Raw genomic sequence first — 14,214 nt, 5'->3', positions numbered from 1 at the left:
ATAGAAAAGATGGGGTAAGGTGTGAGTTTAGTACTGGAATGGGGTTAAACTCTGCCAAACCAGCTGCAATATTTTCATTGAAATCAGTTCAAAACACATATAGCAGATCTATATATTTCACATGCTTCCTCAAACTTGATATTAAAAAGGTCCAACTAAATCTCAAGTAAATATTGCAATGTATTAGGGGGAAAAGTTTGACAAAAGTCAAAAGAAGAAGAGGAGGATTATCCAAGCAACACTATTCAATTGGTCCAATTAATACACAAACAAAAGAAGACCAAATTTATTGTTAGGGTGTCCCACATCTGTAAGCTTTTTGATTTGTCACCTTTTCTTTCATCGTTGAAAATACAATGAAGTTATTTCAAATGTATTAACATAGACTGTATCAGTACAAAGATCTGCATGGAATTCCAGTCCCTGAGATTACCATAGCTCATTTGTGTTCTTATTTGATTAACATTTACAAAGTCACAAAGAAGTTAAAAAAAAACATACAAAAAAAATTGAAAAATAAAACTACAAAAGCAACAAATGTAGACTGGGGGTGGGGAAAGGTTAAGTAGGGATATGAGAGTAGAAAATCCTGGTATTATGCTCTCCAAATAAACTTAAATGCAGTTTTCTTACATGAATGGAGTAACTCAGATCACAATGGAACATCACCATTGGATGGCAGCATTTCACCTCATTGCTGTGTAGGACACAGTAAAAGGCAAGGAAACTTCAGGCTCAATATACTCAGCTGGTTGAGCTGATGACAATGATGTTTAGTGGAGTAGGTGGTCGTGGTAATGCTTCAAACCATAACTCAGAGATAAACTACAAATAGGAAAGGTCCAGTACAATCAAAAATACAACCATTGTTTTATACAAACTACAAAATAAATTTTACATTGTTCCTTGTCCTTCATCTGTTTTAAATGCACTTAGCTCTGGTTTCACAATGCAAGTGTGTTTGACATGTCTTTCCTTCAAAAACTCAGCAGGTATCTGGCTGGTGGAGTCTGATATGTTCCACTGGTAAAATATGAAGTGTGTAATTTGACATAATTTCACCTCTGTCATCATTCTCAGTCTACCTTTTGTAGTCTAAACTGGCAAACAGCATGAGGCTGAGTGATATGGCAGTATGCTCATATGACTGATTCCACTCCTGCTGTAGAATTAAGCAAATTCAGCACTATTGAAACTACCTTCATTGCAACTCTAATGATTATCTTTTGCAAAGAAAATTCTGGTAATTGAAGATGGTATTTGTACAGTATTATCCATATCTTCATCAACCTTGAATATGCATTTATGATAATTACGGTTATTTTTCCATAAATAGATCTGCAAAATCCACATATATTCATCACCATGGCTTGTTTGCATAGAAACAGGATTTAAGATGAGGAGCTGGTGGATTCTTGGAAAGATCTTGACATAGTTGTCTTTCTTTTACATGTTCAGGCTACCCAAGAAAAAAAAATTTGAAAATATCCTTGATGAACGATCTGTTTCATAGAAACATAGAAAATAGGTGCAGGAATAGGCCATTCGGCCCTTCGAGCCTGCACCGCCATTTATTATGATCATGGCTGATCATCCAACTCAGAACCCCGCCCCAGCCTTCCGCCTTTCAATTGTTTTCTTTAGGATAGCTATTCTTTCCTTGCAATTAAACTAGAGGATCACAGTATTCTGGAAGCAAAGCTCAGACCTGTTTCTGTAATGTGACAGCAATGTGCCATATTCATATTCTCCTCATCCATTCTGGATATATTAGATGCAGATATATTAAGGGCATTTAAGAAACTCTTAGAAAGACACATGGATAGAAAAATTGAGGCTATGTAGGAGGGAAGGGTTAAATTGAATTTAGAGTAGATTAACAGGTCAGCACAACGTTGTGGGCTGTGGTATTCTATGTATTTGTACACACACTGAATGCAGAAGCAAGCTATTGGGTCGTGACTACAGTATGTTCCAATTATCCTGCAATGTATAATCTCATTTGCTGTTTGTGTCTCAGATGCAGGTGTAAGAACTGGCAGCCAACCCAGTACATCCATATTTTGATTGTATGATGCACTCTTAACATTCCTCACCATGGCTTGTTTGCATAGAAGCAGGGCTTGAGATGAGCAACTAACTGATGGATTCTTGGAGTAATCCTGACACTCTTGTCATTCTTTTACATGTTGTTGGATTCTGATGTTTTAAATCCAAGTTTCTTTCAGAGGGCAGGAAAGAGGCGTAAAACTTGTAGCTTCATGATCATTTGATATTAAGCGTTGATATAACAAAGTAAAATTGAAAATAGGCAGAGATAAAGGTCTACTAAGTGAAGGGAGAGACTAAAAGCCAAGACGCCACTGCCTTATGGTCAGTTATTATTATAGCCGTAGATAAGGAAAACTTCCATTCACATTTGTAGATAAGAAATAAACAATGAAATAATTCCTATTCAAATAACGCAGAGCAAAGAAATTACCTCTTTATAAGTAATTATATAAAATACAAGCAGATAATTAATTGGTAAACTGCAAAGAAAATAACAGGTAAACAGTGTAATCTAAAAATTAAACAGCCAGAACCAACAGTGTTCAGGCTAACTAAGAAAAACCATTTGAAATCTTCATTGAAACATAGAAACATAGAAAACCTACAGCAAAATACAGGCCCTTCGGCCCACAAAGCTGTGTCGAACATGTCCTTACATTAGAAATTACCTAGGGTTACCCAGACCCCTCATCTTTCTGAGCTCCATGTACCTGTCCAGGAGCCTCTTAAAAGACCCTATCGTATCCACCTCCACCACTGTTGTTAGCAGCCCATTCTACGCACTCACCACTCTCTGTTTAAAATACTTACCCCTGACATCTCCTCTGTATCTCCTTCCAAGCACCTTAAAACAGTGCCCTCTCGTGCTAGCCACTCCAGCCCTGGGAGAAAGCCTCTGACCATGCACACGATCAATGCCTCTCATCAACTAAAACACCTCTATCAGGTCACCTCTCATCCTCTGTCACTCCAAGGAAAAAAGGCCGAGTTCACCAAACCTATCCTCATAAGGCATGCTCCCCAATCCAGGCAATAGTTTTGTAAATCTCCTCTGCACCCTTTCTATAGTTTCCACTTCCTTCCTATAGTGAGGCGACCAGAACTGAGCACTGTACTCCAAGTGGGGTCTGACCAGAGTCCTATATAGCTGCAACATTACCTCTCAGCTCTTAAACTCAATCCCACGATTGATGAAGGCCAATGCACCGTATGCTTTCTTAACCACAGAGTCAACCTGCGTAGCAGCTTTGAGTGTCCTATGGACTTGGACCCCAAGATCCCTCTGATCCTCCACACTGCTGAAAGTCTTATCATTAATACTATCTTCTGCCATCACATTTGACCTGACAAAATGAACCACCTCACACTTATCTGGGTTAAACTCCATCTGTCACTTCTCAACCCAGTTTTGCATCCTATCAATGTCGCGCTGTAACCTCTGACAGCCCTCCACACTATCCACAACACCTCCAACCTTTGTGTCATCAGCAAACTTACTAACCCATCCCCACACTTCTTCATCCAGGTCATTTATAAAAATCACGAAGAGTAGGGGTCCTAGGACAGATCCCTGAGGCACACCACTGATCACCGACCTCCATGCAGAATATGACCCATCTACTACCACTCTTTGCTTTCTGTGGGCAATCCAGTTCTGGATCCACAAAGCAATGTCCCATTGGAACCCATGCCTCCTTAGTTTCTCAATAAGCCTTGCATGGGCTACTTTGTCAAATGCCTTGCTGAAATCCATATCCACTACATCTACTGCTGTACCTTCATCAATGTGTTTAGCCACATCCTCAAAAAACTCAATAAGGCTCATAAGGCACGACCTGCCTATCACAAAGCCATGCTGACTATTCCTAATCATATTATGCTTCTCCAAATGTTCATAAATTCTGCCTCTCAGGATCTTCTCCATCAACTTACTAACCACTGAAGTAAGACTCACTGATCTATAATTTCCTGGGCTATCTCTACTCCCTTTCTTGAATAATGGAACAACATCCACAACCCTCCAATCTTCCGGAACCTCTCCCATCCCCATTGATGATGCAAAAATCATCGCCAGAGGCTCAACAATCCCCTCCCTCACCTCCCACAGTAGCCGAGGGTACATCTCGTCCAGTCCTGGTGACTTATCCAACTTGATGCTTTCCAAAAGCTCCCGCACATCTACTTTCTTAATATCTACATGCTCAAGCTTTTCAGTCCGCTGTAAGTCATCCCTACAATCGCCAAGATCCTTTTCCATAGTGAATACTGAAGCAAAGTACTCATTAAGTATCTCTGCTATCTCCTCTGGTTCCATACACACTTTTCCACTGTCACACTTGATTGGTTCTACTCTCTCACATCTTATCCTCTTGCTCTTCACATACTTGTAGAATGCCTTGGGGTTTTCCTTAATCCTGTCCACCAAGGCCTTCTCATGGCCCCTTCTGTCTCTCCTAATTTCTTTCTTAAGCTCCTTCCTGCTAACCTTATAATCTTCTAGAGCTCTATCATTACCTAGTTTTTTGAACTTTTCATAAGCTCTTCTTTTCTAGACTAGATTTACAACAGCCTTTGTGCACCATGGTTCCTGTACCCTACCATCCTTTCCATGTCTCATTGGAACGAAACTATGCAGAACTCCACGCAAATATCCACTGAACATTTGCCACATTTCTTCCGTACATTTCCCTGAGAACATCTGTTCCCAATTTATTCTTCCAAACTCCTGCCTGATAGCCTCATATTTACCTTTACTCCATATAAACGCTTTCCTAAATTGTCTGTTCCTATCCCTCTCCAATGTGATCACTATCTCCAAAATGCTCTCCCACTGAGAGATCTGACAACTGACCAGGTTCATTTCCCAATACCAGATCAAGTACAGCCTCTCCTCTTGTAGGTTTATCTACATATTGTGTCAGGAAACCTTCCTGAACACATCTAACAAACTTCACCCCATTTAAACCCCTCGCTCTAGCAACATGCCAATAGATATTTGGGAAATTAAAATCTCCCACCACAACAACCTTGTTATTATTACACCTTTCCAGAATCTGTCTCCCAATCTGCTCCCCGATGTCCCTGTTACTCTTAGGTGGTCTATAAAAAACACCCAGTAGTTATTGACCCCTTCCTGTTCCTAACTTCCACCCACAGAGAATCTGTAGACAATCCCTCCATGTCTTCTTCCTCTTCTGCAACCATGACACTATCTGTGATCAGCAGTGCCACGCCCCCACCTCTTTTGCCTCCCTCCTTGTCCTTTCTGAAACATCTAAAGCCTGGCACTCGAAGTAACTATTTCTGCCCCTGAGCCATCCAAGTCTCTGTAATGGCCACAACGTCATAGCTCCAAGTACTGATCCACACTCTAAGCTCATCTGCTTTGTTCATAATACTCCTTGCATTAAAATAGACACATCTCAAACCATCAGTCTGAGCGCGTCCCTTCTCTATCACCTACCTATGCTCCCTCTCGCATTGTCTCCAAGCTTTCTCTATTTGTGAGCCAACTGCCTCTTCCTCCGTCTCATCAGTTCGGTTCCCACCCACAGCAATTCTAGTTTAAACTCTCCCCTATAGCCTTAGCATACCTCCGCGCCAGGAGATTGGTCCCCCCTGTATTCAAGTGCAACCCGTCTTTTTTGTACAGGTCACACCTGCCCCAAAAGAGGTCTCAATGATCCAGAAATCTGAATCCAATGCCCCCTGCTCCAATCCTTCAGCCATGCATTTATCCTCCACCGCACTCTGTTCCTATACTCACTGTCACGTGGCACAGGCAATAATCCCGAAATGACTACCTTCGTGGTCCTGCTTCTCAGCTTCCTTCCTAACTCCCTGCAGTCTGCTTTCAGGACCTCTTCCCTTTTTCTGCCAATGTCATTGGTATCAATATGTACCACGACCTCTGGCTGTTCTCCTTCCCACTTCAGGATATCGTGGATGCGATCAGAAACATCCTGGACCCTGGCACCTGGGAGGCAAACTACCATCTGTGCTTCTTTTCTGCATCCACAGAATCTCCTGTCTGACCCCCTAACTATAGTCCCCTATCACTGCCGCCATCTTCTTCCATTCCCTACCCTTCTGAGCCACAGGGCCAGGTTCTGTGCCAGAGGCACGACCACAGTTGCTTTGCTCAGGTAGGCTGTCCCCCACCCCCCCCCCCCAAACAGTACTCAAGCAGGAGTACATATTGTCAAGGGGGACAGCCACAGGGGTGCTCTCTAGCCTCTGACTCCTGCCCTTCCCTCTTCTGACTGTTACCCACTTATCTGTCTCCCCAGGCCCCGGTGTGACTACCTGCCTATAGCTCCTATCTATCACATTGTGCCCCGATCAAACCGCTGAAGAAATTACCATCTCCTTTTAAACTCTTCATTGATCCAGAACTATACAAGCAGTTTCGGTACAATCTATGGAAGGCTATGTTAAGAGCAAAAAAAAATCTGTTTGTGGATAGAGATGGAATAGGGTGCATGTCAGCTCTGGCAGGCGTTGCAGGACATTATTTCTTACAATGTGGAACCTAACATCATAAATTGATGTGATGCTTCACTCTCACAGATGAGCTCAATGCTTATTATGCACGCTTTGAAAGTGAGAAGAAAACTGTATCTGTGTGAATCCCCGTATCGTCTGGTGACACTGTGATCTCTGTCTCAGAGACCGATGTCAGAACATCTTTCAGGAGAGTGAACCCTCACAAGGCATCAGACTCTGATAGGGCTCTGAAACCCTGTGTCAACCAACAGGTTGTAGTGTTCAAGGACATCTTCAATCTCTCAGTGCTGCAGTTGGAGGTTCACACTACTTCAAAAGGGCGACAATCATACCAGTGCCTAAGAAGAGTAGGGTGAGCTGCCCCAATAAGTATCATCCAGTGGCGCTCACATCTACTGTAAAAAAGTGCTTTGACAGGTTGGTTATGGTCGGAATCAACTCCTGCCTAAGCAAGGTCCTGGACCTGCTGCAATTTGCCTATCACTACAATAGGTCAGAATCATAATGGTTTAATATCACCACCATATGTCATGAAATTTGTTGATTTTGTAGCAGTACTACAATGCAATATACGTAAAATAGTTAAATAGCTAAATTAAATAAGTAGTGCAAAATAGGAATAAAAAGGTAGTAAGTTAGTATTCAAGGGTTCAATGTCCATTCAGAAATCAGATGGCAGAGGGGAAGAAACTGTTCCCGAATCATTGAATGTGTGCTTTCACATTGTGTACCTCCTTCCTGATGGTAGCAATGTGAAGAAGGAATGACCTGGGCATTAGGAGTCGTTAATGATGGACGCAGTCTTTCTGAGTCATCGCTTCTTGATATCCTGGATACTATGGAGGCTGGTCCTCATGATGGAGCTGACGAAGTTTACAACTCCTTGCAGCTTATTTCAACCCTGTGTAGTGGGTTCCCCCATACCAGACAGTGATGTAGTCAGTTAGAATGCTCTCCATGGTACATCTGTAGAAGTTTTCAAGTGTATTTGTTGACATGCCAAATCTTTTCAAAGTCCTAATGAAGTATAACTGCTGTCATGCCTTCTTTATAGCTGCATTGACATGTTGGGTCCAGGCTAGATCCTCAGAGATAATGATACTCAGGAACTTGAAATTGCTCACTCTTTCCACTTCTGATCCCTTTATGAGGACTGGTATGTGTTCCCTTGTCTTAACCTTTCTGAAGTACACAATCAGTTCTTTGGTCTTACTGAAGTTGAGTGCGAGGTTGTTGCTGTGACACCACTCAACTAGCTGATATACTTCACTCCTGTACGCCCTCTTGTCATCATCTGAAATTCCGCCAATAGTGGTTGCATCGTCAACAAATTTATAGATGGCATTTGAGTTGTGCCTAACCTTACAGTCATGGGTGTAGAGCGAGTAGAGCAGTTGGCTAAGCACACGGCCCAGAGATGCACTGGTGTTGATTGTCAGTGAGGTGGAGATGTTATTTCCGGTCTGCAGAGATTGTGGTCTACGGGTTCGGAAGTCAAGGACCTAGTTGCAGAGAGAGGTACAGAGGCCCAGGTTTAATCAGAACTGTGGGAATGATTGTGTTAAATGCTGAGCTCGAGTTAATAAGCATCATCCTGACATAACGGGTGGAATCTCATTAGCTCTCCACTCAGCCTTGAGTCACTAGGACAATAGCAATACCCAAGTTAGGCTGCTCTTTATTGATTACAGCTCAGTGTTCAACACAATCTAATCAACACGTTCCAAAAGCTGTACCTCTCTATCTCCTTCTGAAACTGGATCCTTGACTTCCTCACTGGTCGGCATCTGGTATAGAATGGCGAGTGCACAGGATCAGAAAAAGCTGAAGAAAGTTGTAAACTCAGCCAGCTTCATCATGGCCACTGTCCTCCCAGGCATCGAGAACACTTTCAAAAGGCAATGCCTCAAAAATGTGACATCCTTCATTCAGGCCCTCCATCTACCAGGATATGCCCTCTTCCCATTGTTACCATCAAGGAGAAGGTATAGGAGCCTGAAGGCACACTCTCAGCATTTTACAAACAGCTTCTTCCCCTCTGCCATTCGATTTCTGAATGGATAATGAATCCATGAACACTACCTCACTACTTTTTCCTCTCTTTTTGCACTACTTGTTGAATTTATTTCTTTGTATTGCAATGTACTGCTGCTGCAAAACAACAAATTACAGGACATTTTACTGTGATATTAAACCTGATTCTAATTCTGATTCTGACATTTGGAATATTGTCCTGTGCAGTCAGTAATAATGCCCTTCAATATTTTCTGGCTCTGACATCAAATTTGTATCCATGAATGTATAAAACAGTACCCTTCAGAAGCATGTGGCTGTGTTTTATGAAGTTAAAAACCAATCACGCACTCATTGCCATTCTTCTTATTGGCAGACAAATCTACACCTTTGCTTTAACTTAATCCAGTGCTTCATAGGATGGCAGCATTGGCCTTATTGGATCATAGTGGAGAAGAATCAGTGCATTCTGCTTGGCTAGAACCAGCACAGTTTTATGCCTTAGAACTTATAGATGAGAGCAAATTGAACTTATTCCCTTCTGGAGTGTAACTTGCAAAGATAATATATTCCATTGTTCCCACAGAACCTCAATCACACTATTAAAATATACAGTATCAATTGTGGCTAATATCAATTGACTTACAGTGATAGTGGTACCCCCACTTACCTTGGCCATTGGGCACTGCTCGACATAAGAACTTCCTTTTTACATTGTGGCACCATGACTAACCAGTAAAGCCTCAGAAATCTCATGAAAGGCAGTCAAAGCTTACTCATGAAAGTAACAACACACATCAAAGTTGCTGGTGAACGCAGCAGGCCAGGCAGCATCTGTAGGAAGAGGTGCAGTCGACGTTTCAGGCCAAGACCCTGACGAAGGGTCTTGGCCTGAAACGTCGACTGCACCTCTTCCTACAGATGCTGCCTGGCCTGCTGCGTTCACCAGCAAATTTGATGTGTGTTGCTTGAATTTCCAGCATCTGCAGAATTCCTGTTGTTCATGAAAGTAGCAGCTTAGTTCCCGTTACCATTTAGCATAACCATTAGATTCAATTGATCCAAGTGCACACTCATACAACCAATTTATTACAAGGAATCACAAACAAGAGAACATCTGCAGATGCTGGAAATCATGAAGAAAAGAAGTGAGTGGCTACTTTTTCTTTATTATTGTTATTGCATGTAGTCCACCACATACAACATGATGCTATTCTCAATATCAAACAAAAGAAGACCTGCAGATGCTGGAAATCCAAGCAAAACACACAAACTAGCAGCTTGTGTGCGTTGCTGTTCTAAATATATTCACTATCTATACAACTCATAGGTTCCTAGTGCCTTGAGGCTACCACTAGGTCTAGAACAACATATAAGAGGAAGGGAATGGTGGTAAATTAGCACCAGTGTAGCAATGGTGACAAAGACAACCCTTAACAACATAAAGTTCACTTAGTTCCCACCCAGAGAAGGGTCTCAGAACCATTGCTCTTCCACTGTCCCAACACTGACATAAAGCAATCCTGTAAACAATCCACTGCATGTCCCCTAAATGCACAGAACATAATCACGTATTTCCAGCTTGTTATCAAAGATTAATGACTTATTTCCAACATTCATCTTGATTAAAATCAGGGTTAATGTATTCAGGTTTAACTCTAACTTTAATATCACCTTCTAAATTAACTCATTCATTTTATTGGAAGCTGAAAAGCAATGTGTGATGTGGAAATATTTAATGAGTAATGATCAGACTGTTGATTACTCAGAAGAAGCTTTGAAAATTGTAACCACAGGAGAGCCTTTCTCCACACATATAAAACTGCCACTTACCTTTAATTTCCTCACTTCCCACCATGACCCTAGTATATAATCCTAGGATTTGCACAATATTTTGCTTTTTCCATCAGAGTCAGATGCAGCCCTTCATCCACTCATGGTTTATAATTGTCATTGATTAAATTTGTAAATACCAGTAAAATATTGAGAGGGCATGATTAATTACAAGTTTAATTCGGTTATGATAAGGCTTTCGGGAACAAGCAAAATCTATTCAATTTTTGCTCATACAATACGTTATAACTCTTGGAAATAGAGGTAATGTCTGGGTTTTTGTGCCTCTGGAAACATGGAGTCCATGCTGTTACTTAGGGAATAACTGAAAAGAAAGAGATTATTGGTTACAATAATGGATGTCTAGCTAATTCTACATATACCTGTAAATCAAATCATACTCTGTCAATTGTCACTGGAAAAAAGAATGCTAACTCTTAAAAGGAATTTTTACTGACAATAATACTGATTGTATGAAATATGTAGAGTTCCATTTAGACACAATGTAATCTATTTAATTTTATCATTGAATTTCAGTTAACTTTTCATGTAACTTTGTCATAGAAAGGGAAATAACAATTTTTATTTGGGGGTAGAATAGATGGATAGCAAGAGAATACAACCAATAACAGACAGGAAAATACTTTATTATATGTTATCTTTCCAACCATTTCCAGACAACTCAAGTTCTTGAAAATTACAATAGATTTTCCTCAACCCCACCACCTACTTCTCGAATAATCATAATGATCACTTAACATTCAACAACTTCAATTTATATTTTACCTTAAGAGCCTAGAAAAATAAGTCAAGTTCTTTCACATTTTCATTGCAAGTCAGATGAAATCAACAGTGAATCAGAAAAAGGCAAAATTAGTGTTGACTTGGTTGTTAAGGAAGAGGGAGAGGTAAACAGTAGAATATATTTAAAGTGGGTCACATGAGACAAAGTATTGGGTGCAAGGTGATTTTACAATCAAAGTGGTAGTGCTCTGTAACTACCCAGTCAAACCTCTTTATGCCATTTGTCCTCAAAGTGTAATTAAGTCAAAAGGTTATCATTCAAAATTTTGGATATAAGCCCCAGATCTTTCCCCTCACAGATGCTGCTCGACCTATTGTACCCCTCCAGCAGACAGTCTGTTGTTCCAGGTTCTAGCATTTGCAGTCTCTTGTCTCCCTATTCATTGTGGCAATGACAGTGGTCTTATTCTCTTACCAGGAAGCATCTGGTCAGGGCAGTACAGATGAGGTGAACGCAGATGACTTCCAGATGTTAAATTGCACATCTGAATATTATCCATCCATCTTCCTCAACTCCTACTTCAGCAACTTCCATTCAGAGAGAAAGTTGTCCTTTAAGTGGGAATTATTCTAATAGCTTCAAAATAATGTGTGGTTTGTCCGTGAAAAAGTGAAAAAGAGCTGTACTCTAAAATTGACTAGGACTAGATTAAGTAAACTCATACAGGCCACATTCAAGTTATCTGAGCTATAATTATCCCCTTCACCTCCCATGTTATTACTTCAAGATTCAAGATTGATTAATGTCACTTTCAGTATACAACTGTAAAGAAGAATAAAATAATTATTATTCCAGATCCAATACAGAACAAAATAAGATAAAGAACACAATAATAAATATACATACATAAGATAGCTTATATACATAAATTGATTGTGTGTCCATACAGTGACACTTGGCACAGGTGTGTATGAACATAAAGTGAGTCTGAAAGGAAATGATAAAGTGGTGGTGGTGGGGGGTGTGGATGGGTGGGTTCATGGGTGGAGGTGTTGATCGACCTTACTGCTTGGGGGAAGTAGTTGTTTTTGAGTCTGTTGGTCCTGGAGTGGATGCAAAAGAGCCTCGTCCCTGATGAGAGTGGGACAAACAATCCATGAGCAAGGTCAGTAGGATCCTTCGTGATGTTACTTGCCCTTTTCTGTCACCTATCTATATACATGCCCCTAATAGGGGTAAGATGGTGTTGGTGATGCATCGGACAGTTTTCTCTACCCATTGTGGAGCCTTACTGCCTGCCACAGTGTGGTCTCCGTACCATGCAGTAATGCAGCATGTTAGGATGCTCTCTATCGAGCACCTCTAGAAGGACATGAGTAAAAATACGCACTGTCCAGCTCTCTACAGCCTCCTCAGAAAATAAAGGCATTGATGAGCTTTCCTGATTGTCTAGGATGTGTTCTTGGACCATGAGAGTTTATGCAAAATGTGCACTCCCACGAGTTTGAAACTACTTGCAGTTTCCACTGCCTCCAATGTAAAGAGGGGTGTGAGCGGTGTGAGTTGTTCTGAAGTCAATAACCATCTTCTTTGTCTTGTTGATATTGAAGAAGAGGTTATTTGCCTGGAACCAGGCCTTGAGCTCTTCCACCTCCTCTGTGTAGGCCATCTCATCATTGTTGGAGATGAATCTTGTCACTGTTGTGTCATCGGCGAACTTGGCAATGTGATTACTCGGATTCATGTGTGAGCAGAGTGTTACAGTAGTGGGCTCAGCACACAGCCATGTTGAAGATGATGGGGAGGGAGGAGCAGTTGTGCACCCTGACAACGGAGGTCTGTTGGTTAGGAAATCCAATGCCCAGTTGCACAGCGGTGTACTTAGACCAAGAAGTAGCAGCTTGTTCACCAAAATCTGTGGGACAATAGTGTACAGTGCCAAACTGAAAACGAGAAACAGCATTCTGACATCAGTGTCCTTGTTTTCCAGGTGTATCAGGACCAGGAGCATGGCAGATGCTATGGCATCTGTCATAAATCAGTTCTGTTGGTAAGCATATTGGTGAGTGTCGAATGTTGCGGGCATGGTGTTTTTGATATGTCCCATTACCAGCCGTTCAAAGCACTTCATGATGATTAGCATCAGTGCCACCGGGCAGTAGTTGTTTAGTTCTGAAGGTGTAGAGTTGTTTGGTACAGGGGTGATGGTGGCTGATTTGAAGCATGTGGGGACAGCAGCCTGAATGAATGAAGTGTTGAAGATGTTCATAAAGACATTAGTGAGCTGGTGTGCACACTTCCTGAGAACTCAGCCTGGGATATTGTCTGGTTCGGCTACTTCACAGGGGTTGATCCTTTGCAGAGTCCTTCTCATGGTCTGCTACTTTTACAGATGGTGACTACTCACCTGGGAGGAGGTGTGGGGGTTGATTTTGTGGCTGGTGTTGTTTTGCATGCCTCAAAGTGTGCAATAAAGTAGTTTAGAGCTTCAGGGAGGGAGCCATCGCTGTTTTTCCTTGCGTAATCACTAATGCTCTTAATGTCCAGTCATTTACGCCAGAGGTTATTATTGGATAGGTGTTCCTGAGTATTTAGGTGATCTATGCCATCTTAACGGCTAAGATGAAGTTTCTCTTAGCTTCTCCAAGAGCTGTTCTGTTACCAGACTTGAAGGCAGCATCCCAGGCTTTTAGTAGGGAGCATACCTTTGTGTTCAGCCAGGACTTCTCATTGGGCCATGAGATAACTACTCTTGAGATACCAACATTGTAGCACATGTGTTACACATGTAGCCAGTAACAGGTGAGACATGTTCCTTGAGGTTTCTGTCTTCTCCATTTGTGGTGGTTTCCTTGATTATCTGCCAATTAGTCTGTTCAAAATGATCCTGACGCATAGAGGTTGCCTCATTAGCCCATACAATGATGGTCCGCTTGACTGGCTTCACCATTTCCAGCAGCGTTTGGCATGCTGGGATTAACATTATGTGATGTGGTCTTAGAGGTCAAGATGAGGGCACAGGATGGCCTTGTAAGTACTGCGTCTGTTTGTCCTAGTGGCTGTCG

The 14,214-nt window shown here is 41.6% G+C and overlaps 1 protein-coding gene across 1 annotated transcript in view; it reads left to right on the top strand.

The window, feature by feature from the left end:
* LOC140196819 (cyclic nucleotide-gated channel beta-3-like) overlaps nt 1-14,214 on the top strand; it is a 112,945-nt gene that overhangs the window by 80,763 nt on the left and 17,968 nt on the right. The window lies entirely within an intron of this gene.

The sequence above is a fragment of the Mobula birostris genome, chromosome 1, assembly GCF_030028105.1.
Source record: "Mobula birostris isolate sMobBir1 chromosome 1, sMobBir1.hap1, whole genome shotgun sequence".
NCBI classification, from domain to species: Eukaryota; Metazoa; Chordata; class Chondrichthyes; order Myliobatiformes; family Myliobatidae; genus Mobula; species Mobula birostris.
Note: the sequence above shows the minus strand (reverse complement) of the source record. Positions and strands in the feature narration are given on the sequence as shown.